This window comes from Puntigrus tetrazona, unplaced genomic scaffold (assembly GCF_018831695.1).
Source record: "Puntigrus tetrazona isolate hp1 unplaced genomic scaffold, ASM1883169v1 S000001003, whole genome shotgun sequence".
Taxonomy (NCBI): domain Eukaryota; kingdom Metazoa; phylum Chordata; class Actinopteri; order Cypriniformes; family Cyprinidae; genus Puntigrus; species Puntigrus tetrazona.
The window spans coordinates 15078-38646 of NW_025048598.1; the positions used below are offsets into that span (position 1 = coordinate 15078).

At 37.8% G+C, this 23569-nt stretch overlaps 23 non-coding genes and 18 pseudogenes across 23 annotated transcripts; all 41 read left to right on the forward strand.

Moving 5' to 3' along the window:
- Positions 1–35: 35 nt before the first annotated feature.
- LOC122340310 lies at positions 36–158 on the forward strand (annotated as a pseudogene).
- A 294-nt stretch (positions 159–452) lies between these two features.
- On the forward strand, positions 453–572 carry LOC122340365 (annotated as a pseudogene).
- Positions 573–844: 272 nt separating this feature from the next.
- On the forward strand, positions 845–963 carry LOC122340322. Its single transcript, XR_006250188.1, has one exon. It is a non-coding gene; the product is annotated as a 5S ribosomal RNA (ribosomal RNA).
- Positions 964–1237: 274 nt separating this feature from the next.
- LOC122340355 lies at positions 1238–1356 on the forward strand (annotated as a pseudogene).
- Positions 1357–1629: 273 nt separating this feature from the next.
- LOC122340323 lies at positions 1630–1748 on the forward strand. Its single transcript, XR_006250189.1, has one exon. It is a non-coding gene; the product is annotated as a 5S ribosomal RNA (ribosomal RNA).
- Positions 1749–2021: 273 nt separating this feature from the next.
- LOC122340312 lies at positions 2022–2138 on the forward strand (annotated as a pseudogene).
- A 274-nt stretch (positions 2139–2412) lies between these two features.
- Positions 2413–2532, forward strand: LOC122340300 (annotated as a pseudogene).
- A 274-nt stretch (positions 2533–2806) lies between these two features.
- LOC122340299 lies at positions 2807–2925 on the forward strand (annotated as a pseudogene).
- A 272-nt stretch (positions 2926–3197) lies between these two features.
- Positions 3198–3314, forward strand: LOC122340302 (annotated as a pseudogene).
- A 272-nt stretch (positions 3315–3586) lies between these two features.
- LOC122340295 lies at positions 3587–3704 on the forward strand (annotated as a pseudogene).
- Positions 3705–3979: 275 nt separating this feature from the next.
- On the forward strand, positions 3980–4098 carry LOC122340324. The gene has a single exon (XR_006250190.1). It is a non-coding gene; the product is annotated as a 5S ribosomal RNA (ribosomal RNA).
- Positions 4099–4372: 274 nt separating this feature from the next.
- Positions 4373–4491, forward strand: LOC122340325. The gene has a single exon (XR_006250191.1). It is a non-coding gene; the product is annotated as a 5S ribosomal RNA (ribosomal RNA).
- A 274-nt stretch (positions 4492–4765) lies between these two features.
- Positions 4766–4884, forward strand: LOC122340326. The gene has a single exon (XR_006250192.1). It is a non-coding gene; the product is annotated as a 5S ribosomal RNA (ribosomal RNA).
- Positions 4885–5158: 274 nt separating this feature from the next.
- Positions 5159–5277, forward strand: LOC122340327. The gene has a single exon (XR_006250193.1). It is a non-coding gene; the product is annotated as a 5S ribosomal RNA (ribosomal RNA).
- A 273-nt stretch (positions 5278–5550) lies between these two features.
- On the forward strand, positions 5551–5669 carry LOC122340328. Its single transcript, XR_006250194.1, has one exon. It is a non-coding gene; the product is annotated as a 5S ribosomal RNA (ribosomal RNA).
- Positions 5670–5941: 272 nt separating this feature from the next.
- Positions 5942–6060, forward strand: LOC122340368 (annotated as a pseudogene).
- A 273-nt stretch (positions 6061–6333) lies between these two features.
- LOC122340330 lies at positions 6334–6452 on the forward strand. Its single transcript, XR_006250196.1, has one exon. It is a non-coding gene; the product is annotated as a 5S ribosomal RNA (ribosomal RNA).
- Positions 6453–6728: 276 nt separating this feature from the next.
- On the forward strand, positions 6729–6847 carry LOC122340331. Its single transcript, XR_006250197.1, has one exon. It is a non-coding gene; the product is annotated as a 5S ribosomal RNA (ribosomal RNA).
- Positions 6848–7121: 274 nt separating this feature from the next.
- LOC122340356 lies at positions 7122–7240 on the forward strand (annotated as a pseudogene).
- Positions 7241–7513: 273 nt separating this feature from the next.
- On the forward strand, positions 7514–7632 carry LOC122340354. The gene has a single exon (XR_006250219.1). It is a non-coding gene; the product is annotated as a 5S ribosomal RNA (ribosomal RNA).
- A 276-nt stretch (positions 7633–7908) lies between these two features.
- Positions 7909–8027, forward strand: LOC122340332. Its single transcript, XR_006250198.1, has one exon. It is a non-coding gene; the product is annotated as a 5S ribosomal RNA (ribosomal RNA).
- Positions 8028–8302: 275 nt separating this feature from the next.
- LOC122340364 lies at positions 8303–8423 on the forward strand (annotated as a pseudogene).
- Positions 8424–8695: 272 nt separating this feature from the next.
- On the forward strand, positions 8696–8814 carry LOC122340333. Its single transcript, XR_006250199.1, has one exon. It is a non-coding gene; the product is annotated as a 5S ribosomal RNA (ribosomal RNA).
- A 272-nt stretch (positions 8815–9086) lies between these two features.
- LOC122340334 lies at positions 9087–9205 on the forward strand. The gene has a single exon (XR_006250200.1). It is a non-coding gene; the product is annotated as a 5S ribosomal RNA (ribosomal RNA).
- Positions 9206–9480: 275 nt separating this feature from the next.
- On the forward strand, positions 9481–9599 carry LOC122340304 (annotated as a pseudogene).
- A 273-nt stretch (positions 9600–9872) lies between these two features.
- On the forward strand, positions 9873–9991 carry LOC122340336. The gene has a single exon (XR_006250201.1). It is a non-coding gene; the product is annotated as a 5S ribosomal RNA (ribosomal RNA).
- Positions 9992–10264: 273 nt separating this feature from the next.
- LOC122340337 lies at positions 10265–10383 on the forward strand. The gene has a single exon (XR_006250202.1). It is a non-coding gene; the product is annotated as a 5S ribosomal RNA (ribosomal RNA).
- Positions 10384–10655: 272 nt separating this feature from the next.
- Positions 10656–10774, forward strand: LOC122340338. The gene has a single exon (XR_006250203.1). It is a non-coding gene; the product is annotated as a 5S ribosomal RNA (ribosomal RNA).
- Positions 10775–11052: 278 nt separating this feature from the next.
- LOC122340339 lies at positions 11053–11171 on the forward strand. The gene has a single exon (XR_006250204.1). It is a non-coding gene; the product is annotated as a 5S ribosomal RNA (ribosomal RNA).
- A 274-nt stretch (positions 11172–11445) lies between these two features.
- On the forward strand, positions 11446–11564 carry LOC122340301 (annotated as a pseudogene).
- A 273-nt stretch (positions 11565–11837) lies between these two features.
- On the forward strand, positions 11838–11956 carry LOC122340340. The gene has a single exon (XR_006250205.1). It is a non-coding gene; the product is annotated as a 5S ribosomal RNA (ribosomal RNA).
- A 273-nt stretch (positions 11957–12229) lies between these two features.
- LOC122340362 lies at positions 12230–12348 on the forward strand (annotated as a pseudogene).
- A 269-nt stretch (positions 12349–12617) lies between these two features.
- Positions 12618–12736, forward strand: LOC122340357 (annotated as a pseudogene).
- Positions 12737–13009: 273 nt separating this feature from the next.
- Positions 13010–13128, forward strand: LOC122340342. Its single transcript, XR_006250207.1, has one exon. It is a non-coding gene; the product is annotated as a 5S ribosomal RNA (ribosomal RNA).
- Positions 13129–13401: 273 nt separating this feature from the next.
- Positions 13402–13520, forward strand: LOC122340343. The gene has a single exon (XR_006250208.1). It is a non-coding gene; the product is annotated as a 5S ribosomal RNA (ribosomal RNA).
- Positions 13521–13790: 270 nt separating this feature from the next.
- On the forward strand, positions 13791–13909 carry LOC122340344. The gene has a single exon (XR_006250209.1). It is a non-coding gene; the product is annotated as a 5S ribosomal RNA (ribosomal RNA).
- A 274-nt stretch (positions 13910–14183) lies between these two features.
- On the forward strand, positions 14184–14302 carry LOC122340361 (annotated as a pseudogene).
- Positions 14303–14575: 273 nt separating this feature from the next.
- On the forward strand, positions 14576–14694 carry LOC122340345. Its single transcript, XR_006250210.1, has one exon. It is a non-coding gene; the product is annotated as a 5S ribosomal RNA (ribosomal RNA).
- Positions 14695–14967: 273 nt separating this feature from the next.
- LOC122340346 lies at positions 14968–15086 on the forward strand. The gene has a single exon (XR_006250211.1). It is a non-coding gene; the product is annotated as a 5S ribosomal RNA (ribosomal RNA).
- Positions 15087–15358: 272 nt separating this feature from the next.
- On the forward strand, positions 15359–15479 carry LOC122340315 (annotated as a pseudogene).
- Positions 15480–22124: 6645 nt separating this feature from the next.
- Positions 22125–22246, forward strand: LOC122340318 (annotated as a pseudogene).
- The last annotated feature ends 1323 nt before the right edge of the window (positions 22247–23569 follow it).

The following is a 23569-nucleotide window of genomic DNA, read 5'->3' on the forward strand; positions in this document are numbered from 1 at the left end:
ACCTTAAAATAGGGGCTTTTTGCAGCAGCTTTGAAGCTTACGGCCATACCACCCCTGTTCACGCCTGATCACTCGTCTGATCTCAGAAGCTAAGCAGAGTTGGGCCTAGTTAGTACTTGGATGGGAGACTGCCTAGGGAATACCAGGTGCTGTAAGTTTTGAGTTTTTCACTACTTATCTAATACCTGGCCCTTAGTGTGGTCAAGTTTGACCAGCTTGTGGCCAAAGTTTGACCAGCTCTTTGCTTTCCCTTACTGCTTATTTAATTCAATTGCCTTTAAAGTAGCTGTTCTTTAAACAGAGTTTGACTGTTTTTAACTACTTAACTAATGCTCTTATCTTTAATGTAGCTCATTTTGAAGTATTTTTTTTGTATTTCATTCATTACTTATCTAGTATAATGGCACTTAGTGTGCCTCACCTTAAAATAGGGGCTTTTTGCAGCAGCTTTAGCTTACTGGCCATACCACCCTGTTCACGCCTGATCTCGTCTGATCTCAGAAGCTAAGCAGAGTTGGGCCTAGTTAGTACTTGGATGGGAGACTGCCTAGGAATACCAGGTGCTGTAAGTTTTGAGTTTTTCACTACTTATCTAATACACTGGCCCTTAGTGTGGCCAAAGTTTGACCAGCTCTTTGCTTTCCCTTACTGCTTATTTAATTCAATTGCCTTTAAAGTAGCTGTTCTTTAAACAGAGTTTGACTGTTTTTAACTACTTAACTAATGCTCTTATCTTTAATGTAGCTCATTTTGAAGTATTTTTTTGTATTTCATTCATTACTTATCTAGTATAATGGCACTTAGTGTGCCTCACCTTAAAATAGGGGCTTTTGCAGCAGCTTTAGCTTACGGCCATACCACCCTGTTCACGCCTGATCTCGTCTGATCTCAGAAGCTAAGCAGAGTTGGGCCTAGTTAGTACTTGGATGGGAGACTGCCTAGGAATACCAGGTGCTGTAAGTTTTGAGTTTTTCACTACTTATCTAATACACTGGCCCTTAGTGTGGCCAAAGTTTGACCAGCTCTTTGCTTTCCCTTACTGCTTATTTAATTCAATTGCCTTTAAAGTAGCTGTTCTTTAAACAGAGTTTGACTGTTTTTAACTACTTAACTAATGCTCTTATCTTTAATGTAGCTCATTTTGAAGTATTTTTTGTATTTCATTCATTACTTATCTAGTATAATGGCACTTAGTGTGCCTCACCTTAAAATAGGGGGCTTTTTGCAGCAGCTTTAGCTTTACGGCCATACCACCCTGTTCACGCCTGATCTCGTCTGATCTCAGAAGCTAAGCAGAGTTGGGCCTAGTTAGTACTTGGATGGGAGACTGCCTAGGAATACCAGGTGCTGTAAGTTTTTGAGTTTTTCACTACTTATCTAATACACTGGCCCTTAGTGTGGCCAAAGTTTGACCAGCTCTTTGCTTTCCCTTACTGCTTATTTAATTCAATTGCCTTTAAAGTAGCTGTTCTTTAAACAGAGTTTGACTGTTTTTAACTACTTAACTAATGCTCTTATCTTTAATGTAGCTCATTTTGAAGTTTTTTTGTATTTCATTCATTACTTATCTAGTATAATGGCACTTAGTGTGCCCTCACCTTAAAATAGGGGCTTTTTGCAGCAGCTTTAGCTTACGGCCATACCACCCTGTTCACGCCTGATCTCGTCTGATCTCAGAAGCTAAGCAGAGTTGGGCCTAGTTAGTACTTGGATGGGAGACTGCCTAGGAATACCAGGTGCTGTAAGTTTTGAGTTTTTCACTACTTATCTAATACACTGGCCCTTAGTGTGGCCAAAGTTTGACCAGCTCTTTGCTTTCCCTTACTGCTTATTTAATTCAATTGCCTTTAAAGTAGCTGTTCTTTAAACAGAGTTTGACTGTTTTTAACTACTTAACTAATGCTCTTATCTTTAATGTAGCTCATTTTGAAGTATATTTTTGTATTTCATTCATTACTTATCTAGTATAATGGCACTTAGTGTGCCTCACCTTAAAATAGGGGCTTTTTGCAGCAGCTTTAGCTTACGGCCATCCCACCCTGTTCACGCCTGATCTCGTCTGATCTCAGAAGCTAAGCAGAGTTGGGCCTAGTTAGTACTTGGATGGGAGACTGCCTAGGAATACCAGTGTGTAAGTTTTTGAGTTTTTCACTACTTATCTAATACACTGGCCCTTAGTGTGGCCAAAGTTTGACCAGCTCTTTGCTTTCCCTTACTGCTTATTTAATTCAATTGCCTTTAAAGTAGCTGTTCTTTAAACAGAGTTTGACTGTTTTTAACTACTTAACTAATGCTCTTATCTTTAATGTAGCTCATTTTGAAGTATTTTTTGTATTTCATTCATTACTTATCTAGTATAATGGCACTTAGTGTGCCTCACCTTAAAATAGGGGGCTTTTTGCAGCAGCTTTAGCTTACGGCCATCCCACCCTGTTTCACGCCTGATCTCGTCTGATCTCAGAAGCTAAGCAGAGTTGGGCCTAGTTAGTACTTGGATGGGAGACTGCCTAGGAATACCAGGTGCTGTAAGTTTTTGAGTTTTTTCACTACTCATCTAATACACTGGCCCTTAGTGTGGCCAAAGTTTGACCAGCTCTTTGCTTTCCCTTACTGCTTATTTAATTCAATTGCCTTTAAAGTAGCTGTTCTTTAAACAGAGTTTGACTGTTTTTAACTACTTAACTAATGCTCTTATCTTTAATGTAGCTCATTTTGAAGTTTTTTTGTATTTCATTCATTACTTATCTAGTATAATGGCACTTAGTGTGCCTCACCTTAAAATAGGGGGCTTTTTGCAGCAGCTTTCGCTTACGGCCATCCCACCCTGTTCACGCCTGATCTCGTCTGATCTCAGAAGCTAAGCAGAGTTGGGCCCAGTTAGTACGTGGATGGGAGACTGCCTAGGAATACCTGGTGCTGTAAGTTTTTGAGTTTTTCACTACTTATCTAATACACTGGCCCTTAGTGTGGCCAAAGTTTGACCAGCTCTTTGCTTTCCCTTACTGCTTATTTAATTCAATTGCCTTTAAAGTAGCTGTTCTTTAAACAGAGTTTGACTGTTTTTAACTACTTAACTAATGCTCTTATCTTTAATGTAGCTCATTTTGAAGTATTTTTTGTATTTCATTCATTACTTATCTAGTATAATGGCACTTAGTGTGCCTCACCTTAAAATAGGGGCTTTTGCAGCAGCTTTAGCTTACGGCCATACCACCCTGTTCACGCCTGATCTCGTCTGATCTCAGAAGCTAAGCAGTTGGGCCTAGTTAGTACTTGGATGGGAGACTGCCTAGGAATACCAGGTGCTGTAAGTTTTGAGTTTTTTCTACTACTTATCTAATACACTGGCCCTTAGTGTGGCCAAAGTTTGACCAGCTCTTTGCTTTCCCTTACTGCTTATTTAATTCAATTGCCTTTAAAGTAGCTGTTCTTTAAACAGAGTTTGACTGTTTTTAACTACTTAACTAATGCTCTTATCTTTAATGTAGCTCATTTTGAAGTATTTTTGTATTTCATTCATTACTTATCTAGTATAATGGCACTTAGTGTGCCTCACCTTAAAATAGGGGCTTTTGCAGCAGCTTTAGCTTACGGCCATACCACCTGTTCACGCCTGATCTCGTCTGATCTCAGAAGCTAAGCAGAGTTGGGCCTAGTTAGTACTTGGATGGGAGACTGCCTAGGAATACCAGGTGCTGTAAGTTTTGAGTTTTTCACTACTTATCTAATACACTGGCCCTTAGTGTGGCCAAAGTTTGACCAGCTCTTTGCTTTCCCTTACTGCTTATTTAATTCAATTGCCTTTAAAGTAGCTGTTCTTTAAACAGAGTTTGACTGTTTTTAACTACTTAACTAATGCTCTTATCTTTAATGTAGCTCATTTTGAAGTATTTTTTTGTATTTCATTCATTACTTATCTAGTATAATGGCACTTAGTGTGCCTCACCTTAAAATAGGGGGCTTTTTGCAGCAGCTTTAAGCTTACGGCCATACCACCCTGTTCACGCCTGATCTCGTCTGATCTCAGAAGCTAAGCAGAGTTGGGCCTAGTTAGTACTTGGATGGGAGACTGCCTAGGAATACCAGGTGCTGTAAGTTTTTGAGTTTTTCACTACTTATCTAATACACTGGCCCTTAGTGTGGCCAAAGTTTGACCAGCTCTTTGCTTTCCCTTACTGCTTATTTAATTCAATTGCCTTTAAAGTAGCTGTTCTTTAAACAGAGTTTGACTGTTTTTAACTACTTAACTAATGCTCTTATCTTTAATGTAGCTCATTTTGAAGTATTTTTTTGTATTTCATTCATTACTTATCTAGTATAATGGCACTTAGTGTGCCTCACCTTAAAATAGGGGCTTTTTGCAGCAGCTTTAGCTTACGGCCATACCACCCTGTTCACGCCTGATCTCGTCTGATCTCAGAAGCTAAGCAGAGTTGGGCCTAGTTAGTACTTGGATGGGAGACTGCCTAGGAATACCAGGTGCTGTAAGTTTTGAGTTTTTCACTACTTATCTAATACACTGGCCCTTAGTGTGGCCAAAGTTTGACCAGCTCTTTGCTTTTCCCTTACTGCTTATTTAATTCAATTGCCTTTAAAGTAGCTGTTCTTTAAACAGAGTTTGACTGTTTTTAACTACTTAACTAATGCTCTTATCTTTAATGTAGCTCATTTTGAAGTATTTTTTGTATTTCATTCATTACTTATCTAGTATAATGGCACTTAGTGTGCCTCACCTTAAAATAGGGGGCTTTTTGCAGCAGCTTTAGCTTACGGCCATACCACCCTGTTCACGCCTGATCTCGTCTGATCTCAGAAGCTAAGCAGAGTTGGGCCTAGTTAGTACTTGGATGGGAGACTGCCTAGGAATACCAGGTGCTGTAAGTTTTGAGTTTTTCACTACTTATCTAATACACTGGCCCTTAGTGTGGCCAAAGTTTGACCAGCTCTTTGCTTTCCCTTACTGCTTATTTAATTCAATTGCCTTTAAAGTAGCTGTTCTTTAAACAGAGTTTGACTGTTTTTAACTACTTAACTAATGCTCTTATCTTTAATGTAGCTCATTTTGAAGTATTTTTTTGTATTTCATTCATTACTTATCTAGTATAATGGCACTTAGTGTGCCTCACCTTAAAATAGGGGGCTTTTTGCAGCAGCTTTAGCTTACGGCCATACCACCCTGTTCACGCCTGATCTCGTCTGATCTCAGAAGCTAAGCAGAGTTGGGCCTAGTTAGTACTTGGATGGGAGACTGCCTAGGAATACCAGGTGCTGTAAGTTTTGAGTTTTTCACTACTTATCTAATACACTGGCCCTTAGTGTGGCCAAAGTTTGACCAGCTCTTTGCTTTCCCTTACTGCTTATTTAATTCAATTGCCTTTAAAGTAGCTGTTCTTTAAACAGAGTTTGACTGTTTTTAACTACTTAACTAATGCTCTTATCTTTAATGTAGCTCATTTTGAAGTATTTTTTTGTATTTCATTCATTACTTATCTAGTATAATGGCACTTAGTGTGCCTCACCTTAAAATAGGGGCTTTTTGCAGCAGCTTTAGCTTACGGCCATACCACCCTGTTCACGCCTGATCTCGTCTGATCTCAGAAGCTAAGCAGAGTTGGGCCTAGTTAGTACTTGGATGGGAGACTGCCTAGGAATACCAGGTGCTGTAAGTTTTTGAGTTTTTCACTACTTATCTAATACACTGGCCCTTAGTGTGGCCAAAGTTTGACCAGCTCTTTGCTTTCCCTTACTGCTTATTTAATTCAATTGCCTTTAAAGTAGCTGTTCTTTAAACAGAGTTTGACTGTTTTTAACTACTTAACTAATGCTCTTATCTTTAATGTAGCTCATTTTGAAGTATTTTTGTATTTCATTCATTACTTATCTAGTATAATGGCACTTAGTGTGCCTCACCTTAAAATAGGGGCTTTTGCAGCAGCTTTAGCTTCACGGCCATACCACCCTGTTCACGCCTGATCTCGTCTGATCTCAGAAGCTAAGCAGAGTTGGGCCTAGTTAGTACTTGGATGGGAGACTGCCTAGGAATACCAGGTGCTGTAAGTTTTGAGTTTTTCACTACTTATCTAATACACTGGCCCTTAGTGTGGCCAAAGTTTGACCAGCTCTTTGCTTTCCCTTACTGCTTATTTAATTCAATTGCCTTTAAAGTAGCTGTTCTTTAAACAGAGTTTGACTGTTTTTAACTACTTAACTAATGCTCTTATCTTTAATGTAGCTCATTTTGAAGTATTTTTTTGTATTTCATTCATTACTTATCTAGTATAATGGCACTTAGTGTGCCTCACCTTAAAATAGGGGCTTTTGCAGCAGCTTTTCGCTTACGGCCATACCACCCTGTTCACGCCTGATCTCGTCTGATCTCAGAAGCTAAGCAGAGTTGGGCCTAGTTAGTACTTGGATGGGAGACTGCCTAGGAATACCAGGTGCTGTAAGTTTTTGAGTTTTTTCACTACTTATCTAATACACTGGCCCTTAGTGTGGCCAAAGTTTGACCAGCTCTTTGCTTTCCCTTACTGCTTATTTAATTCAATTGCCTTTAAAGTAGCTGTTCTTTAAACAGAGTTTGACTGTTTTTAACTACTTAACTAATGCTCTTATCTTTAATGTAGCTCATTTTGAAGTATTTTTTTGTATTTCATTCATTACTTATCTAGTATAATGGCACTTAGTGTGCCTCACCTTAAAATAGGGGGCTTTTTGCAGCAGCTTTAGCTTACGGCCATACCACCCTGTTCACGCCTGATCTCGTCTGATCTCAGAAGCTAAGCAGAGTTGGGCCTAGTTAGTACTTGGATGGGAGACTGCCTAGGAATACCAGGTGCTGTAAGTTTTTGAGTTTTTCACTACTTATCTAATACACTGGCCCTTAGTGTGGCCAAAGTTTGACCAGCTCTTTGCTTTCCCTTACTGCTTATTTAATTCAATTGCCTTTAAAGTAGCTGTTCTTTAAACAGAGTTTGACTGTTTTTAACTACTTAACTAATGCTCTTATCTTTAATGTAGCTCATTTTGAAGTATTTTTTTGTATTTCATTCATTACTTATCTAGTATAATGGCACTTAGTGTGCCTCACCTTAAAATAGGGGCTTTTTGCAGCAGCTTTAGCTTACGGCCATCCCACCCTGTTCACGCCTGATCTCGTCTGATCTCAGAAGCTAAGCAGAGTTGGGCCTAGTTAGTACTTGGATGGGAGACTGCCTAGGAATACCAGGTGCTGTAAGTTTTGAGTTTTTCACTACTTATCTAATACACTGGCCTTAGTGTGGCCCAAAGTTTGACCAGCTCTTTGCTTTCCCTTACTGCTTATTTAATTCAATTGCCTTTAAAGTAGCTGTTCTTTAAACACAGAGTTTGACTGTTTTTAACTACTTAACTAATGCTCTTATCTTTAATGTAGCTCATTTTGAAGTATTTTTGTATTTCATTCATTACTTATCTAGTATAATGGCACTTAGTGTGCCCCCCCTAAAATAGGGGGCTTTTTGCAGCAGCTTTAGCTTGCGGCCATACCACCCTGTTCACGCCTGATCTCGTCTGATCTCAGAAGCTAAGCAGAGTTGGGCCTAGTTAGTACTTGGATGGGAGACTGCCTAGGAATACCAGGTGCTGTAAGTTTTTGAGTTTTTCACTACTTATCTAATACACTGGCCCTTAGTGTGGTCAAAGTTTGACCAGCTCTTTGCTTTCCCTTACTGCTTATTTAATTCAATTGCCTTTAAAGTAGCTGTACTTTAAACAGAGTTTGACTGTTTTTAACTACTTAACTAATGCTCTTATCTTTAATGTAGCTCATTTTGAAGTATTTTTTTGTATTTCATTCATTACTTATCTAGTATAATGGCACTTAGTGTGCCTCACCTTAAAATAGGGGCTTTTTGCAGCAGCTTTAAAGCTTACGGCCATACCACCCTGTTCACGCCTGATCTCGTCTGATCTCAGAAGCTAAGCAGAGTTGGGCCTAGTTAGTACTTGGATGGGAGACTGCCTAGGAATACCAGGTGCTGTAAGTTTTGAGTTTTTCACTACTTATCTAATACACTGGCCCTTAGTGTGGCCAAAGTTTGACCAGCTCTTTGCTTTCCCTTACTGCTTATTTAATTCAATTGCCTTTAAAGTAGCTGTTCTTTAAACAGAGTTTGACTGTTTTTAACTACTTAACTAATGCTCTTATCTTTAATGTAGCTCATTTTGAAGTATTTTTTTGTATTTCATTCATTACTTATCTAGTATAATGGCACTTAGTGTGCCTCACCTTAAAATAGGGGCTTTTTGCAGCAGCTTTTTAGCTTACGGCCATACCACCCTGTTCACGCCTGATCTCGTCTGATCTCAGAAGCTAAGCAGAGTTGGGCCTAGTTAGTACTTGGATGGGAGACTGCCTAGGAATATACCAGGTGCTGTAAGTTTTTGAGTTTTTCACTACTTATCTAATACACTGGCCCTTAGTGTGGCCAAAGTTTGACCAGCTCTTTGCTTTCCCTTACTGCTTATTTAATTCAATTGCCTTTAAAGTAGCTGTTCTTTAAACAGAGTTTGACTGTTTTTAACTACTTAACTAATGCTCTTATCTTTAATGTAGCTCATTTTGAAGTATTTTTTTGTATTTCATTCATTACTTATCTAGTATAATGGCTTAGTGTGCCTCACCTTAAAATAGGGGCTTTTTGCAGCAGCTTTTGCTTACGGCCATACCACCCTGTTCACGCCTGATCTCGTCTGATCTCAGAAGCTAAGCAGAGTTGGGCCTAGTTAGTACTTGGATGGGAGACTGCCTAGGAATACCAGGTGCTGTAAGTTTTGAGTTTTTCACTACTTATCTAATACACTGGCCCTTAGTGTGGCCAAAGTTTGACCAGCTCTTTGCTTTCCCTTACTGCTTATTTAATTCAATTGCCTTTAAAGTAGCTGTTCTTTAAACAGAGTTTGACTGTTTTAACTACTTAACTAATGCTCTTATCTTTAATGTAGCTCATTTTGAAGTATTTTTTTGTATTTCATTCATTACTTATCTAGTATAATGGCACTTAGTGTGCCTCACCTTAAAATAGGGGGCTTTTGCAGCAGCTTTAGCTTACGGCCATACCACCCTGTTCACGCCTGATCTCGTCTGATCTCAGAAGCTAAGCAGAGTTGGGCCTAGTTAGTACTTGGATGGGAGACTGCCTAGGAATACCAGGTGCTGTAAGTTTTTGAGTTTTTCACTACTTATCTAATACACTGGCCCTTAGTGTGGCCAAAGTTTGACCAGCTCTTTGCTTTCCCTTACTGCTTATTTAATTCAATTTGCCTTTAAAGTAGCTGTTCTTTAAACAGAGTTTGACTGTTTTTAACTACTTAACTAATGCTCTTATCTTTAATGTAGCTCATTTTGAAGTATTTTTTTGTATTTCATTCATTACTTATCTAGTATAATGGCACTTAGTGTGCCTCACCTTAAAATAGGGGCTTTTGCAGCAGCTTTCGCTTCACGGCCATCCCACCCTGTTCACGCCTGATCTCGTCTGATCTCAGAAGCTAAGCAGAGTTGGGCCTAGTTAGTACTTGGATGGGAGACTGCCTAGGAATACCAGGTGCTGTAAGTTTTTGAGTTTTTCACTACTTATCTAATACACTGGCCCTTAGTGTGGCCAAAGTTTGACCAGCTCTTTGCTTTCCCTTACTGCTTATTTAATTCAATTGCCTTTAAAGTAGCTGTTCTTTAAACAGAGTTTGACTGTTTTTAACTACTTAACTAATGCTCTTATCTTTAATGTAGCTCATTTTGAAGTATTTTTTTGTATTTCATTCATTACTTATCTAGTATAATGGCACTTAGTGTGCCTCACCTTAAAATAGGGGCTTTTTGCAGCAGCTTAGCTTACGGCCATACCACCCTGTTCACGCCTGATCTCGTCTGATCTCAGAAGCTAAGCAGAGTTGGGCCTAGTTAGTACTTGGATGGGAGACTGCCTAGGAATACCAGGTGCTGTAAGTTTTGAGAGTTTTTCACTACTTATCTAATACACTGGCCCTTAGTGTGGCCAAAGTTTGACCAGCTCTTTGCTTTCCCTTACTGCTTATTTAATTCAATTGCCTTTAAAGTAGCTGTTCTTTAAACAGAGTTTGACTGTTTTTAACTACTTAACTAATGCTCTTATCTTTAATGTAGCTCATTTTGAAGTATTTTTGTATTTCATTCATTACTTATCTAGTATAATGGCACTTAGTGTGCCTCACCTTAAAATAGGGGCTTTTTGCAGCAGCTTTAGCTTACGGCCATACCACCCTGTTCACGCCTGATCTCGTCTGATCTCAGAAGCTAAGCAGAGTTGGGCCTAGTTAGTACTTGGATGGGAGACTGCCTAGGAATACCAGGTGCTGTAAGTTTTGAGTTTTTCACTACTTATCTAATACACTGCCCTTAGTGTGGCCAAAGTTTGACCAGCTCTTTGCTTTCCCTTACTGCTTATTTAATTCAATTGCCTTTAAAGTAGCTGTTCTTTAAACAGAGTTTGACTGTTTTTAACTACTTAACTAATGCTCTTATCTTTAATGTAGCTCATTTTGAAGTATTTTTTTGTATTTCATTCATTACTTATCTAGTATAATGGCACTTAGTGTGCCTCACCTTAAAATAGGGGCTTTTTGCAGCAGCTTTAGCTTACGGCCATACCACCCTGTTCACGCCTGATCTCGTCTGATCTCAGAAGCTAAGCAGAGTTGGGCCTAGTTAGTACTTGGATGGGAGACTGCCTAGGAATACCAGGTGCTGTAAGTTTTTGAGTTTTTCACTACTTATCTAATACACTGGCCCTTAGTGTGGCCAAAGTTTGACCAGCTCTTTGCTTTCCCTTACTGCTTATTTAATTCAATTGCCTTTAAAGTAGCTGTTCTTTAAACAGAGTTTGACTGTTTTAACTTAACTACTTAACTAATGCTCTTATCTTTAATGTAGCTCATTTTGAAGTATTTTTTTGTATTTCATTCATTACTTATCTAGTATAATGGCACTTAGTGTGCCTCACCTTAAAATAGGGGCTTTTTGCAGCAGCTTTAGCTTACGGCCATACCACCCTGTTCACGCCTGATCTCGTCTGATCTCAGAAGCTAAGCAGAGTTGGGCCTAGTTAGTACTTGGATGGGAGACTGCCTAGGAATACCAGGTGCTGTAAGTTTTGAGTTTTTTCACTACTTATCTAATACACTGGCCCTTAGTGTGGCCAAAGTTTGACCAGCTCTTTGCTTTCCCTTACTGCTTATTTAATTCAATTGCCTTTAAAGTAGCTGTTCTTTAAACAGAGTTTGACTGTTTTTAACTACTTAACTAATGCTCTTATCTTTAATGTAGCTCATTTTGAAGTAGTATTTTTGTATTTCATTCATTACTTATCTAGTATAATGGCACTTAGTGTGCCTCACCTTAAAATAGGGGCTTTTGCAGCAGCTTTAGCTTACGGCCATACCACCCTGTTCACGCCTGATCTCGTCTGATCTCTCAAGCTAAGCAGAGTTGGGCCTAGTTAGTACTTGGATGGGAGACTGCCTAGGAATACCAGGTGCTGTAAGTTTTGAGTTTTTCACTACTTATCTAATACACTGGCCCTTAGTGTGGCCAAAGTTTGACCAGCTCTTTGCTTTCCCTTACTGCTTATTTAATTCAATTGCCTTTAAAGTAGCTGTTCTTTAAACAGAGTTTGACTGTTTTTAACTACTTAACTAATGCTCTTATCTTTAATGTAGCTCATTTTGAAGTATTTTTTTGTATTTCATTCATTACTTATCTAGTATAATGGCACTTAGTGTGCCTCACCTTAAAATAGGGGCTTTTTGCAGCAGCTTTAGCTTACGGCCATACCACCCTGTTCACGCCTGATCTCGTCTGATCTCAGAAGCTAAGCAGAGTTGGGCCTAGTTAGTACTTGGATGGGAGACTGCCTAGGAATACCAGGTGCTGTAAGTTTTTGAGTTTTTCACTACTTATCTAATACACTGGCCCTTAGTGTGGCCAAAGTTTGACCAGCTCTTTGCTTTCCCTTACTGCTTATTTAATTCAATTGCCTTTAAAGTAGCTGTTCTTTAAACAGAGTTTGACTGTTTTTAACTACTTAACTAATGCTCTTATCTTTAATGTAGCTCATTTTGAAGTATTTTTTGTATTTCATTCATTACTTATCTAGTATAATGGCACTTAGTGTGCCTCACCTTAAAATAGGGGGCTTTTTGCAGCAGCTTTAGCTACGGCCATACCACCCTGTTCACGCCTGATCTCGTCTGATCTCAGAAGCTAAGCAGAGTTGGGCCTAGTTAGTACTTGGATGGGAGACTGCCTAGGAATACCAGGTGCTGTAAGTTTTGAGTTTTTCACTACTTATCTAATACACTGGCCCTTAGTGTGGCCAAAGTTTGACCAGCTCTTTGCTTTCCCTTACTGCTATTTAATTCAATTGCCTTTAAAGTAGCTGTTCTTTAAACAGAGTTTGACTGTTTTTAACTACTTAACTAATGCTCTTATCTTTAATGTAGCTCATTTTGAAGTATTTTTGTATTTCATTCATTACTTATCTAGTATAATGGCACTTAGTGTGCCTCACCTTAAAATAGGGGCTTTTGCAGCAGCTTTAGCTTACGGCCATACCACCCTGTTCACGCCTGATCTCGTCTGATCTCAGAAGCTAAGCAGAGTTGGGCCTAGTTAGTACTTGGATGGGAGACTGCCTAGGAATACCAGGTGCTGTAGTTTTTGAGTTTTTCACTACTTATCTAATACACTGGCCCTTAGTGTGGCCAAAGTTTGACCAGCTCTTTGCTTTCCCTTACTGCTTATTTAATTCAATTGCCTTTAAAGTAGCTGTTCTTTAAACAGAGTTTGACTGTTTTTAACTACTTAACTAATGCTCTTATCTTTAATGTAGCTCATTTTGAAGTATTTTTTTGTATTTCATTCATTACTTATCTAGTATAATGGCACTTAGTGTGCCTCACCTTAAAATAGGGGCTTTTTGCAGCAGCTTTCGCTTACGGCCATACCACCCTGTTCACGCCTGATCTCGTCTGATCTCAGAAGCTAAGCAGAGTTGGGCCTAGTTAGTACTTGGATGGGAGACTGCCTAGGAATACCAGGTGCTGTAAGTTTTGAGTTTTTCACTACTTATCTAATACACTGGCCCTTAGTGTGGCCAAAGTTTGACCAGCTCTTTGCTTTCCCTTACTGCTTATTTAATTCAATTGCCTTTAAAGTAGCTGTTCTTTAAACAGAGTTTGACTGTTTTTAACTACTTAACTAATGCTCTTATCTTTAATGTAGCTCATTTTGAAGTATTTTTTTGTATTTCATTCATTACTTATCTAGTATAATGGCACTTAGTGTGCCTCACCTTAAAATAGGGGGCTTTTGCAGCAGCTTTAGCTTACGGCCATACCACCCTGTTCACGCCTGATCTCGTCTGATCTCAGAAGCTAAGCAGAGTTGGGCCTAGTTAGTACTTGGATGGGAGACTGCCTAGGAATACCAGGTGCTGTAAGTTTTGAGTTTTTCACTACTTATCTAATACACTGGCCCTTAGTGTGGCCAAAGTTTGACCAGCTCTTTGCTTTCCCTTACTGCTTATTTAATTCAATTGCCTTTAAAGTAGCTGTTCTTTAAACAGAGTTTGACTGTTTTTAACTACTTAACTAATGCTCTTATCTTTAATGTAGCTCATTTTGAAGTATTTTTGTATTTCATTCATTACTTATCTAGTATAATGGCACTTAGTGTGCCTCACCTTAAAATAGGGGCTTTTGCAGCAGCTTTAGCTTACGGCCATACCACCCTGTTCACGCCTGATCTCGTCTGATCTCAGAAGCTAAGCAGAGTTGGGCCTAGTTAGTACTTGGATGGGAGACTGCCTAGGAATACCAGGTGCTGTAAGTTTTGAGTTTTTCACTACTTATCTAATACACTGGCCCTTAGTGTGGCCAAAGTTTGACAGCCAGCTCTTTGCTTTCCCTTACTGCTTATTTAATTCAATTGCCTTTAAAGTAGCTGTTCTTTAAACAGAGTTTGACTGTTTTTAACTACTTAACTAATGCTCTTATCTTTAATGTAGCTCATTTTGAAGTATTTTTGTATTTCATTCATTACTTATCTAGTATAATGGCACTTAGTGTGCCTCACCTTAAAATAGGGGGCTTTTTGCAGCAGCTTTGCTTACGGCCATACGACCCTGTTCACGCCTGATCTCGTCTGATCTCAGAAGCTAAGCAGAGTTGGGCCTAGTTAGTACTTGGATGGGAGACTGCCTAGGAATACCAGGTGCTGTAAGTTTTGAGTTTTTCACTACTTATCTAATACACTGGCCCTTAGTGTGGTCAAAGTTTGACCAGCTCTTTGCTTTCCCTTACTGCTTATTTAATTCAATTGCCTTTAAAGTAGCTGTTCTTTAAACAGAGTTTGACTGTTTTTAAGTACTTAACTAATGCTCTTATCTTTAATGTAGCTCATTTTGAAGTATTTTTTGTATTTCATTCATTACTTATCTAGTATAATGGCACTTAGTGTGCCTCACCTTAAAATAGGGGGCTTTTTGCAGCAGCTTTAGCTTACGGCCATACCACCCTGTTCACGCCTGATCTCGTCTGATCTCAGAAGCTAAGCAGAGTTGGGCCTAGTTAGTACTTGGATGGGAGACTGCCTAGGAATACCAGGTGCTGTAAGTTTTTGAGTTTTTCACTACTTATCTAATACACTGGCCCTTAGTGTGGCAAAGTTTGACCAGCTCTTTGCTTTCCCTTACTGCTTATTTAATTCAATTGCCTTTAAAGTAGCTGTTCTTTAAACAGAGTTTGACTGTTTTTAACTACTTAACTAATGCTCTTATCTTTAATGTAGCTCATTTTGAAGTATTTTTTTGTATTTCATTCATTACTTATCTAGTATAATGGCACTTAGTGTGCCTCACCTTAAAATAGGGGCTTTTTGCAGCAGCTTTAGCTTACGGCCATACCACCCTGTTCACGCCTGATCTCGTCTGATCTCAGAAGCTAAGCAGAGTTGGGCCTAGTTAGTACTTGGATGGGAGACTGCCTAGGAATACCAGGTGCTGTAAGTTTTGAGTTTTTTCACTACTTATCTAATACACTGGCCCTTAGTGTGGCCAAAGTTTGACCAGCTCTTTGCTTTCCCTTACTGCTTATTTAATTCAATTGCCTTTAAAGTAGCTGTTCTTTAAACAGAGTTTGACTGTTTTAACTACTTAACTAATGTAACTTATCTTTAGTGTAGCTCATTTTTGAAGTATTTTTTTGTATTTCATTCATTACTTATCTGTATATTGGCACTAGTGTACCTCACCTTAAATGGGGGCTTTGCAACAGCTTTTTCCTTTACGGCCATACCACCCTGTTCACGCCTGATCTTGTCTGATCTCAGAAGCTAAGCAGAGTTGGGCCTAGTTAATTACTTGGATGGGAGACTGCCTAGAGAACACCAGGTGCTGTAAGTTTTTGAGTTTTTCACTACTTATCTAATACACTGGCCCTTAGTGTGGCCCAAAGTTTGACCAACTCTTTGCTTTCCCTTACTGCTTATTTAATTCAATTGCCTTTAAAGTAGCTGTTCTTTAAACAGAGTTTGACTGTTTTTAACTACTTAACTAATGCTCTTATCTTTATGTAGCTCATTTTGAAGTATTTTTTGTATTTCATTCATTACTTATCTAGTATAATGGCACTTAGTGTGCCTCACCTTAAAATAGGGGCTTTTTGCAGTAGCTTTAGAAACTACTGACCATACCACCCTGTTCACGCATCACAGTCTCGTCTGATCTCAGAAATAAAGCAGAGTTGGGCCTAGTTAGTACTTGGATAGGAGACTGCCTAGGAATACCAGGTGCTGTAAGTTTTGAGTTTTTTCACTACTTATCTAATACACTGGCCCTTAGTGTGGCCCAAAGTTTGACCAACTCTTTGCTTTCCCTTACTGCTTATTTAATTCAATTGCCTTTAAAGTAGCTGTTCTTTAAACAGAGTTTGACTGTTTTTAACTGCTTAACTAATGCTCTTATCTTTAATGTAGCTCATTTTGAAGTATTTTTTTGTATTTCATTCATTACTTATCTAGTATAATGGCACTTAGTGTGCCTCACCTTAAAATAAGGGGCTTTGCAGCAGCTTTCAGCTTACGGACCTTACCACCCTGTTGCGCTAGAGAGCACACAGGAAGTTGTTGGCTGCAGTATGGGAGAGGAAGGCTCTCCTCCATTTTGTGTTAATTTTTTGTCTTTGTATTTTGCTTTTTCTTTAGTTAAAGTTAGTTTTTGTTTGTTTTTTCAGTTATAAAACCACCCAACAGCAGCATTTTTGCTTGCTGGAGGGTGGTGCATGCCCTTTTTTTTCTCTTTTTCTCTCCTTTTTCAATGGACGGATTAACGACCAAAGCGACACTGGACTGGCACGAGGAACAAAGCATGGCAAAGCGACTCTGGACTGGCACGAGGAAGAAGCATGAGGAAGCGATATTGGACTGGCACGAGGAACAAGCATAGCAAGCGACACTGGACTGGTAGGAAGAAGAAGCCGCGACAAGCGACACTGGACTGGATGGCGAGACCACGTATGACAAGCGACACTGGTCTGGATTACCGACAAGCGAGAAGAACATGGAAAAAACCTAGACACAAGAGACAAGTTTGCAGAAGAAGATATTTAAAAGGAGGCGACTGTGATTGTGAATGTGGAGAAATGTAAGTGAGGTGAGAGCTGTGGATATTATAAAGCGGTGACGGATAAATGTGGAAATGGGAATATTTTGGCGTTAAGACCAAGGCAAGAGAAAAGAATATGAACTTACAATGGAAAAGGAAGAAGCATGTGAGAATTGACTGATGGACTTTTAATAAAAGGGGTGAACTGCGAGAGAAAAAATTGCAAAATAGAGATTCACGTTGTTTCCTTCATGCACCTGCCCCGTCTATCTTGATGATAATAAAATTTTAGGGAAATTGGAAGGATGGGAGTTAATCCCATGTCAAATGTTAAAGAAGATGCTACGGGCACTGACATTGAGGACTGGAACAAGGTTCTAAAGTTAGATTCCCCAAAGAAGTGACATCGTTGCCATATAGCACAAAGTTGGAAACAGCCGAGGGGCATGGTATTTTAGGGTGATGCACAGCCATCAGGTGAAGACCTGTAGGCTGTGCATGAGTGAGACACCTCTTAAGAATGCCCAGATTTTTAAGTGCTATAAGTGCGAGGAGAGGACATTTTGCAGAGATTGCAATGCTGTCAGATGCAGTGTGTCATGGAGTTTTAAATAAATGTGAATGTTGGATGGAGGGGAGAGGAGAGGAGGTAGGGAGAAGATCGGATGGCGGACAGGTGCATGGAGGAAACAACGAGGAGGAAAGACAAATTGATGAAGAACAAAGAGGAAGAGGACTACAACAAAAAGAAACAGAAGAGAATCAGACAACATAGAAAGAACGTGAAGGAGAAAAAGAGAATGACAAAGACAAGGAGACAGACAACAGAACAGGACACTCAGTGGGACGGAAATGAAATAGCGGACAGTTTTAAAACTTTTCTAGATGATGTGGAGAGAGATGGACAAGGAATAGAAGTTCAAAGCAAAGAAATGGACAGTGAAGAAGAAACAAGGACAAACAGTATGGGAAAAGACAGAGGGGAGAGAGGACAAATAAGAAGGAGAACAATAAAGAGTAAAACCAAGCGTGGAAAATGCAAGGAGAAAAAAATAATGACAAGTGCAAACAGGTATGAAAAGCGTTAAGAGGGCTGGAGGAAGATGGAGAATAATGGTTTTTAAGTATTTATTTTTCTTTTTTTAATGGTTTTTAGTTGTGTTACTTTTAATGCAAAGGGGACTGATGGACATGAAAGTTTGAAAGAGTGAAAGAAAAATGTAAAGGAGAAAGATGTTATCGTTTTGCAAGAAACAAATTGGAAAGAGAAGTGTGATGGTGGACTATAAAAGAAATGGGATGGAGATATTTTTGTATAACAATGGAGATGGAAGGCTTGGAAGAGGGTAAGCTTTTTAATGAGAAAAAATGTTTTTAATTCCAAGCAATGTAGTGTATAAAGATAAGATGTTGGAAATGTATGGTGGTTGAAGTAAATTGTGAAGGGCGTGGAGCAGTTTTAGCCAATGTACGCACCAACAGAAGAAAAGAAAAGAAAGAGTTTTTTTAATGTTTTAAGAAATATTGTAAGAAGTATAAAGAAATAATAATGATGGGGATTTTAATGCTGTTTTTAGCAAGCAGGATATGGCGGAGGGAGATAGTTTTTAAATCAGATTTGGGGAGAAATGAATTAAAGGAACTGATGAGAGAAAATAACTTAATAGATGTGTGGAGAAATGAATGGAGGAAAAAAGGAGTTTTCAAGAGAGGCAAATAGTAGGGAACTTTATTTGTAAAACAAAATTGATTATGTGTTATGTACAAGAAATGTAGGGAATTTTATTGAAAAAATCAGATATGGAAGAAACCAGTTTTAGTGATCATAAGTTTTTACGTTTTAAAATAGATTGGAGCAACATGCAAAGGGTCGGGGTATGGATTTTAAATACAGAGATTTTAAAGAATGAGAACTATGTTTTGAAGGTTAAAGAGGTCATTGAAAGGAAAAGGAAAATGAAATGTATACAGAGGATAAGAGAATCTGGTGGGAGAATGTCAAATTTTTAATCAAAAAATTTTCAATCAAAATATTGTAGTACTTTGAGGAAATGCAAAAGGTTCAAAGAAAAAGAAATAAAGAAGAGTTTGGAAATTGAATTGAATAAAGAAAATAAAGACATACTAAGAGATAAAGAAATGGAGGAAGGACAGAAATAAAAGAAGAAAAGAAAGAATATGAGGGGAGGTTAAGAAGCAAAGCTAAATATCTTGTGGAGGTGAAAAATGCACAAAATTCTTTTTTGATTTGGAAAAAAAGAAAGAAAGCTGATATTATAAAGGAAATGCGAGGGAAAAATGGAGAAATTGTGAGAAGGTAATGAAAAATATTTTAAAAGAAATAAAGGATTTTTATGAGGATCTGTTTAGTGCAAGGGGCGTGGAAGAGAAGGAAAAAAGAAACTGCTGGAATCAGATAAAGCAAAAGTAAGTGAGGAAGATAAAAAAAAAGATTGTGACCAAGTAATCAGAGAAGAAGAGATCGAAAGAGCAATAAATGAACTGAATAAAAAAAGAGTCCGGGAATGAAGCGGTTTGGGAACTGAATTTTATGTATGTTTTAAAGGGGTTTTAACAAAGATTTTAAATGAGGGTTTTAAAGAAATTTTTGAAAAGAAGAAATTAATGAAAGAAGCGAGGATGGGGTTAATGAAGCTGGTATATAAAGGAAGAGGGTGAAAAAATAGATTTAAAAAACTATAGGCCAATTACAATGTTGAACACGGATCTTAAAATTTTAGCCAAGGTTTTAGCAAACAGATTAAAGGAAGTTATGCCAAGCATAATTGGGAAACAAACCAAAGCATCTGAGGAGTGAAGGAAGGGATATAGATGACATAAAAATGAGTATAAGAGATACAATATGGTACATGAAGGATAAAGGTGAAGATGGATATATAATTAGTTTGGACTTTGAAAAAGCTTTTGATAGGGTGGAACACAGGTATTTATTTGAGGTTTTAAGGAGTTTTGGTTTTGGGAATTTTATCAAATGGATAGAGATTTTATACAAAGGGTGCTTTAACAAGGATAAAATGTAATGGGTTTTTTAACAGACTGTTTAAAATCACAAGATCAATTAGGCAGGGTTGTCCGCTTTTCAGCTTTACTTTATTCACTTGTATCAGAACCATTGGGACTGGCTATAAAACAAAAGAAGGAATAATAGGTATAGAAATTGTGAAAACAATGAAGGAAGGTTTATCAATATGCTGATGACACAACGATAATTGTAAAAGAGAAAGGATAGTGTCAAAGAAGTTATAGATGTTGTAAAAAGAATTTTGTAAAGGATCTGGGAGTAAAATAAATGAGAAAACAGTATATATCAGATTTGGGAAAGCTATGATTTTAGCGGATTGTTTTAACTTCAAAGGAAGTGGAACAAATTAAGATTTTAGGAATTTTAATGAGGAAAAAATGAGAGAAAAAGTAAGAGATGAAATGTGGGAGGAACTAGTAACAGAAATAGAGAAGGTTAAACTTTTGAAACTGAGAACACTAAACTTAAAAGGAAGGTTTTAATATTGAATGTTTTAATGGTTTCTAAGCTGTGGTATGTTTTAAATGTATCTGAGATGCCTTTGTGGACAGAAAAAGAGGTTGAAGAAATGTTTTCTTGACTTTTTATGGGAGGAAAACCAGCAAAAGAATAGCATATAATACACGATTTTAGGGGCGATTGGAAAAGGGGATTAGGTTTAATGGATGTAGAACAGAGAAAAAATGCTTTGAGAGTTAAAATAGTAAAGAAATACCTACAAGAAGAGAACAAATTTGAGTGGAAAAAACAATGAAATACTTTTAAACAAATGTAGAATTTTAACATGAGGATGGTATTTTATGGATGAAAACAAAAATTTGGATGACAGAAGGATTACCTGAGTTTTACAGAGAAATGTTTAGTGCCTGGGAAAATTTTTAAGTAAAATTGTATACAACCCTCAAAGAAGAGAAAACATTTTAAATCAACCCCTGTTCTTAAATAACAACATTTTAAAACAAGACAAAGAACTATTTTTAAGAAATGGATGGAAGTGAGGATAACAAGAGTAGAGATGTCTTGTATGAATTTGAAGGGTTTTTACCAATACAATATATTGTGGATGCAATGGATGAAGCAAAAAGAAGAATATAGCAAACAAGAAATAACAAACAAATATGAAATCCTTAAAAAAGCAATACCTAAAGTGGATTAAAAAGAATAGAAATGCGGAAAAGAGCAAACAGAGGGAACATTTTTAATGTGAAACTGGGGAAAAAATTTTTATGATTTTAAAGGGATGTACTGTAAAATGTTTTATTGTGTTTTTAGAGATGGTGTTTTAAAGAGCCAACTGTAAATAATAAGTACTGGGTGGAAAAATTCAGCAATCTAAAAAGAAGAATGTATATGGAGAAACATGAGGGGAAGTGTGTCGAAACAAAGTTGGAATGTTTGGAGTATTTTATAAGACACAAAAGTTGTTTTTACTGAAGTTATTTTACAAAAAATAGGGATGGAACAACATGCAATGTGCAAAGTGTGCAAAGAAAAGAAGAGGGGATTTTACATCTGTTTTTATATTGTAAGGAACTGGAGGCATTTTTAAGGAAATGTAAATGTTTAATCAAAGACTTGACTGAAGAATGGGATGAAAATGGAATGGAATGGAACAGAGTGTTGATGTTGGATGGGAAAAGAAGTGTAAAAACAAAGCCTTTATTAATCTGTTTGTGATGTTAATAGAAAAGTGCAATATAGGAGAGGAGAATTGTGGCCAAAAAGGAACAAATTGTTTTGGATGTTTGGACTGTCTTTAAAGGAAAACTGAAATATATATGGACAAATTGTATGTGTATTTTAAAAAGTGAAAAATCCTAGATGCATTTTATATTTGTTTTTACACAGAAATGTCTATCGTGTTTTAAAAGATTTTATGTGGGAACTACGGGGCGAAGAATTTGTTTTTAAATAATGTATGAAATTATGAGATATGTGATGTGGATATTGTACAAGAGAAAGTATGTTTTTTTATTGTATTTGATTGATTGAAAAATATTTTAAAAAAAAAAAAAAAAAAAAAATTCACGCCTGATCTCGTCTGATCTCAGAAGCAAAGCAGAGTTGGGCCTAGTTAGTACTTGGATGGGAGACTCCTAGGAATACTACAGGTGCTATAAGTTTTGAGTTTTTCACTACTTATCTAATACACTGGCCCTTGAGTGTGGCCAAAAAGTTTGACCAGCTCTTTGCTTTCCCTTACTGCTTATTTGAAATTTCCAATTGCCTTTAAAGTAGCTGTTCTTTAAACAGAGTTTGACTGTTTTAACTACTTAACTAATGCTCTTATCTTTAATGTAGCTCATTTTGGAAGTATTTTTGTATTTCATTCATTACTTTATCTAGTATAATGGCATAGTGTGCCTCACCTTAAAATAGGGGGCTTTTTGCAGCAGCTTTAAACTTCTGGCCATACCACCCTGTTCACGCCTGATCTCGTCTGATCTCAGAAGCTATGCAGAGTTGGGAGCCTAGTTAGTACTTGGATGAGGAGACTGCCTAGGAATACCAGGTGCTGTAAGTTTTGAGTTTTTTCACTACTTATCTAATACACTGGCCCTTAGTGTGGCCAAAGTTTGACCAGCTCTTTGCTTTCCCTTACTGCTTATTTAATTCAATTGCCTTTAAAGTAGTTGTTCTTTAAACAGAGTTTGACTGTTTTTAACTACTTAACTAATGCTCTTATCTTTAATGTAGCTCATTTTGAAGTATTTTTGTATTTCATTCATTGCTTATCTATTATAATGGCACTTAGTGTGCCTCACCTTAAAATAGGGGGCTTTTTGCACCAGCTTTGGCTTACGACCATACCACCCTGTTCATGCCTGATCTTTCGTCTGATCTCAGAAGCTAAGCAGAGTTGGGCCTAGATTAGTACTTGGATGGGGAGACTGCCTAGGAATACCAGGTGCTGTAAAGTTTTGAGTTTTTCACTGCTTATCTAATACACTGGCCCTTAGTGTGGCCAAAGTTTGACCAGCTCTTTGCTTTCCCTTACTGCTTATTTAATTCAATTGCCTTTAAAGTAGCTGTTCTTTAAACAGAGTTTGACTGTTTTTAACTACTTAACTAATGCTCTAACTATCTTTAATGTAGCTCATTTTGAAGTATTTTTGTATTTCATTCATTACTTATCTAGTATAATGGCACTTAGTGTGCATCACCTTAAAATAGGGGCTTTTTGCAGCAGCTTTAAACACAGACATACCACCCTGTTCCGCGCCTGATCTCGAAATCTGATCTCAGAAGCTAAGCAGAGTTGGGCCCTGGTTAGTACTTGGATGGAGACTGCCTAGAGAATACCAGGGTGTAAGTTTTTTGAGTTTTTCACTACTTATCTAATACACACTGGCCCTTAGTGTGGCCAAAGTTTGACCAGCTCTTTTGCTTTCCCTTACTGTAGCCTAATTCAATTGCCTTTAAAGTAGCTGTTCTTTAAACAGAGTTTGACTGTTTTTAACTACTTAACTAATGCTCTTATCTTTAATGTAGCTCATTTTGAAGTATTTTTTTTGTATTTCATTCATTACTTATCTAGTATAATGGCATAGTGTGCCTCACCTTAAAATGGGGGCTTTGCAGCAGCTTTCACTTACAGCGATGCCATCCTGTTTCACGCCTGAGTCTCCGTCTGATCTCAGAAGCTAAGCAGAGTTGGGCCTAGTTAGTACTTGGATGGGGAGACTGCCTAGGAATACCAGGTGCTGTAAGTTTTTGGGTTTTTTCACTACTTATCTAATACACTGGCCCTTAGTGTGGCCAAAGTTTGACCAGCTCTTTGCTTTCCCTTACTGCTTATTTAGTTCAATTTGCCTTTAAAGTAGCTGTTCTTTAAACAGAGTTTGAC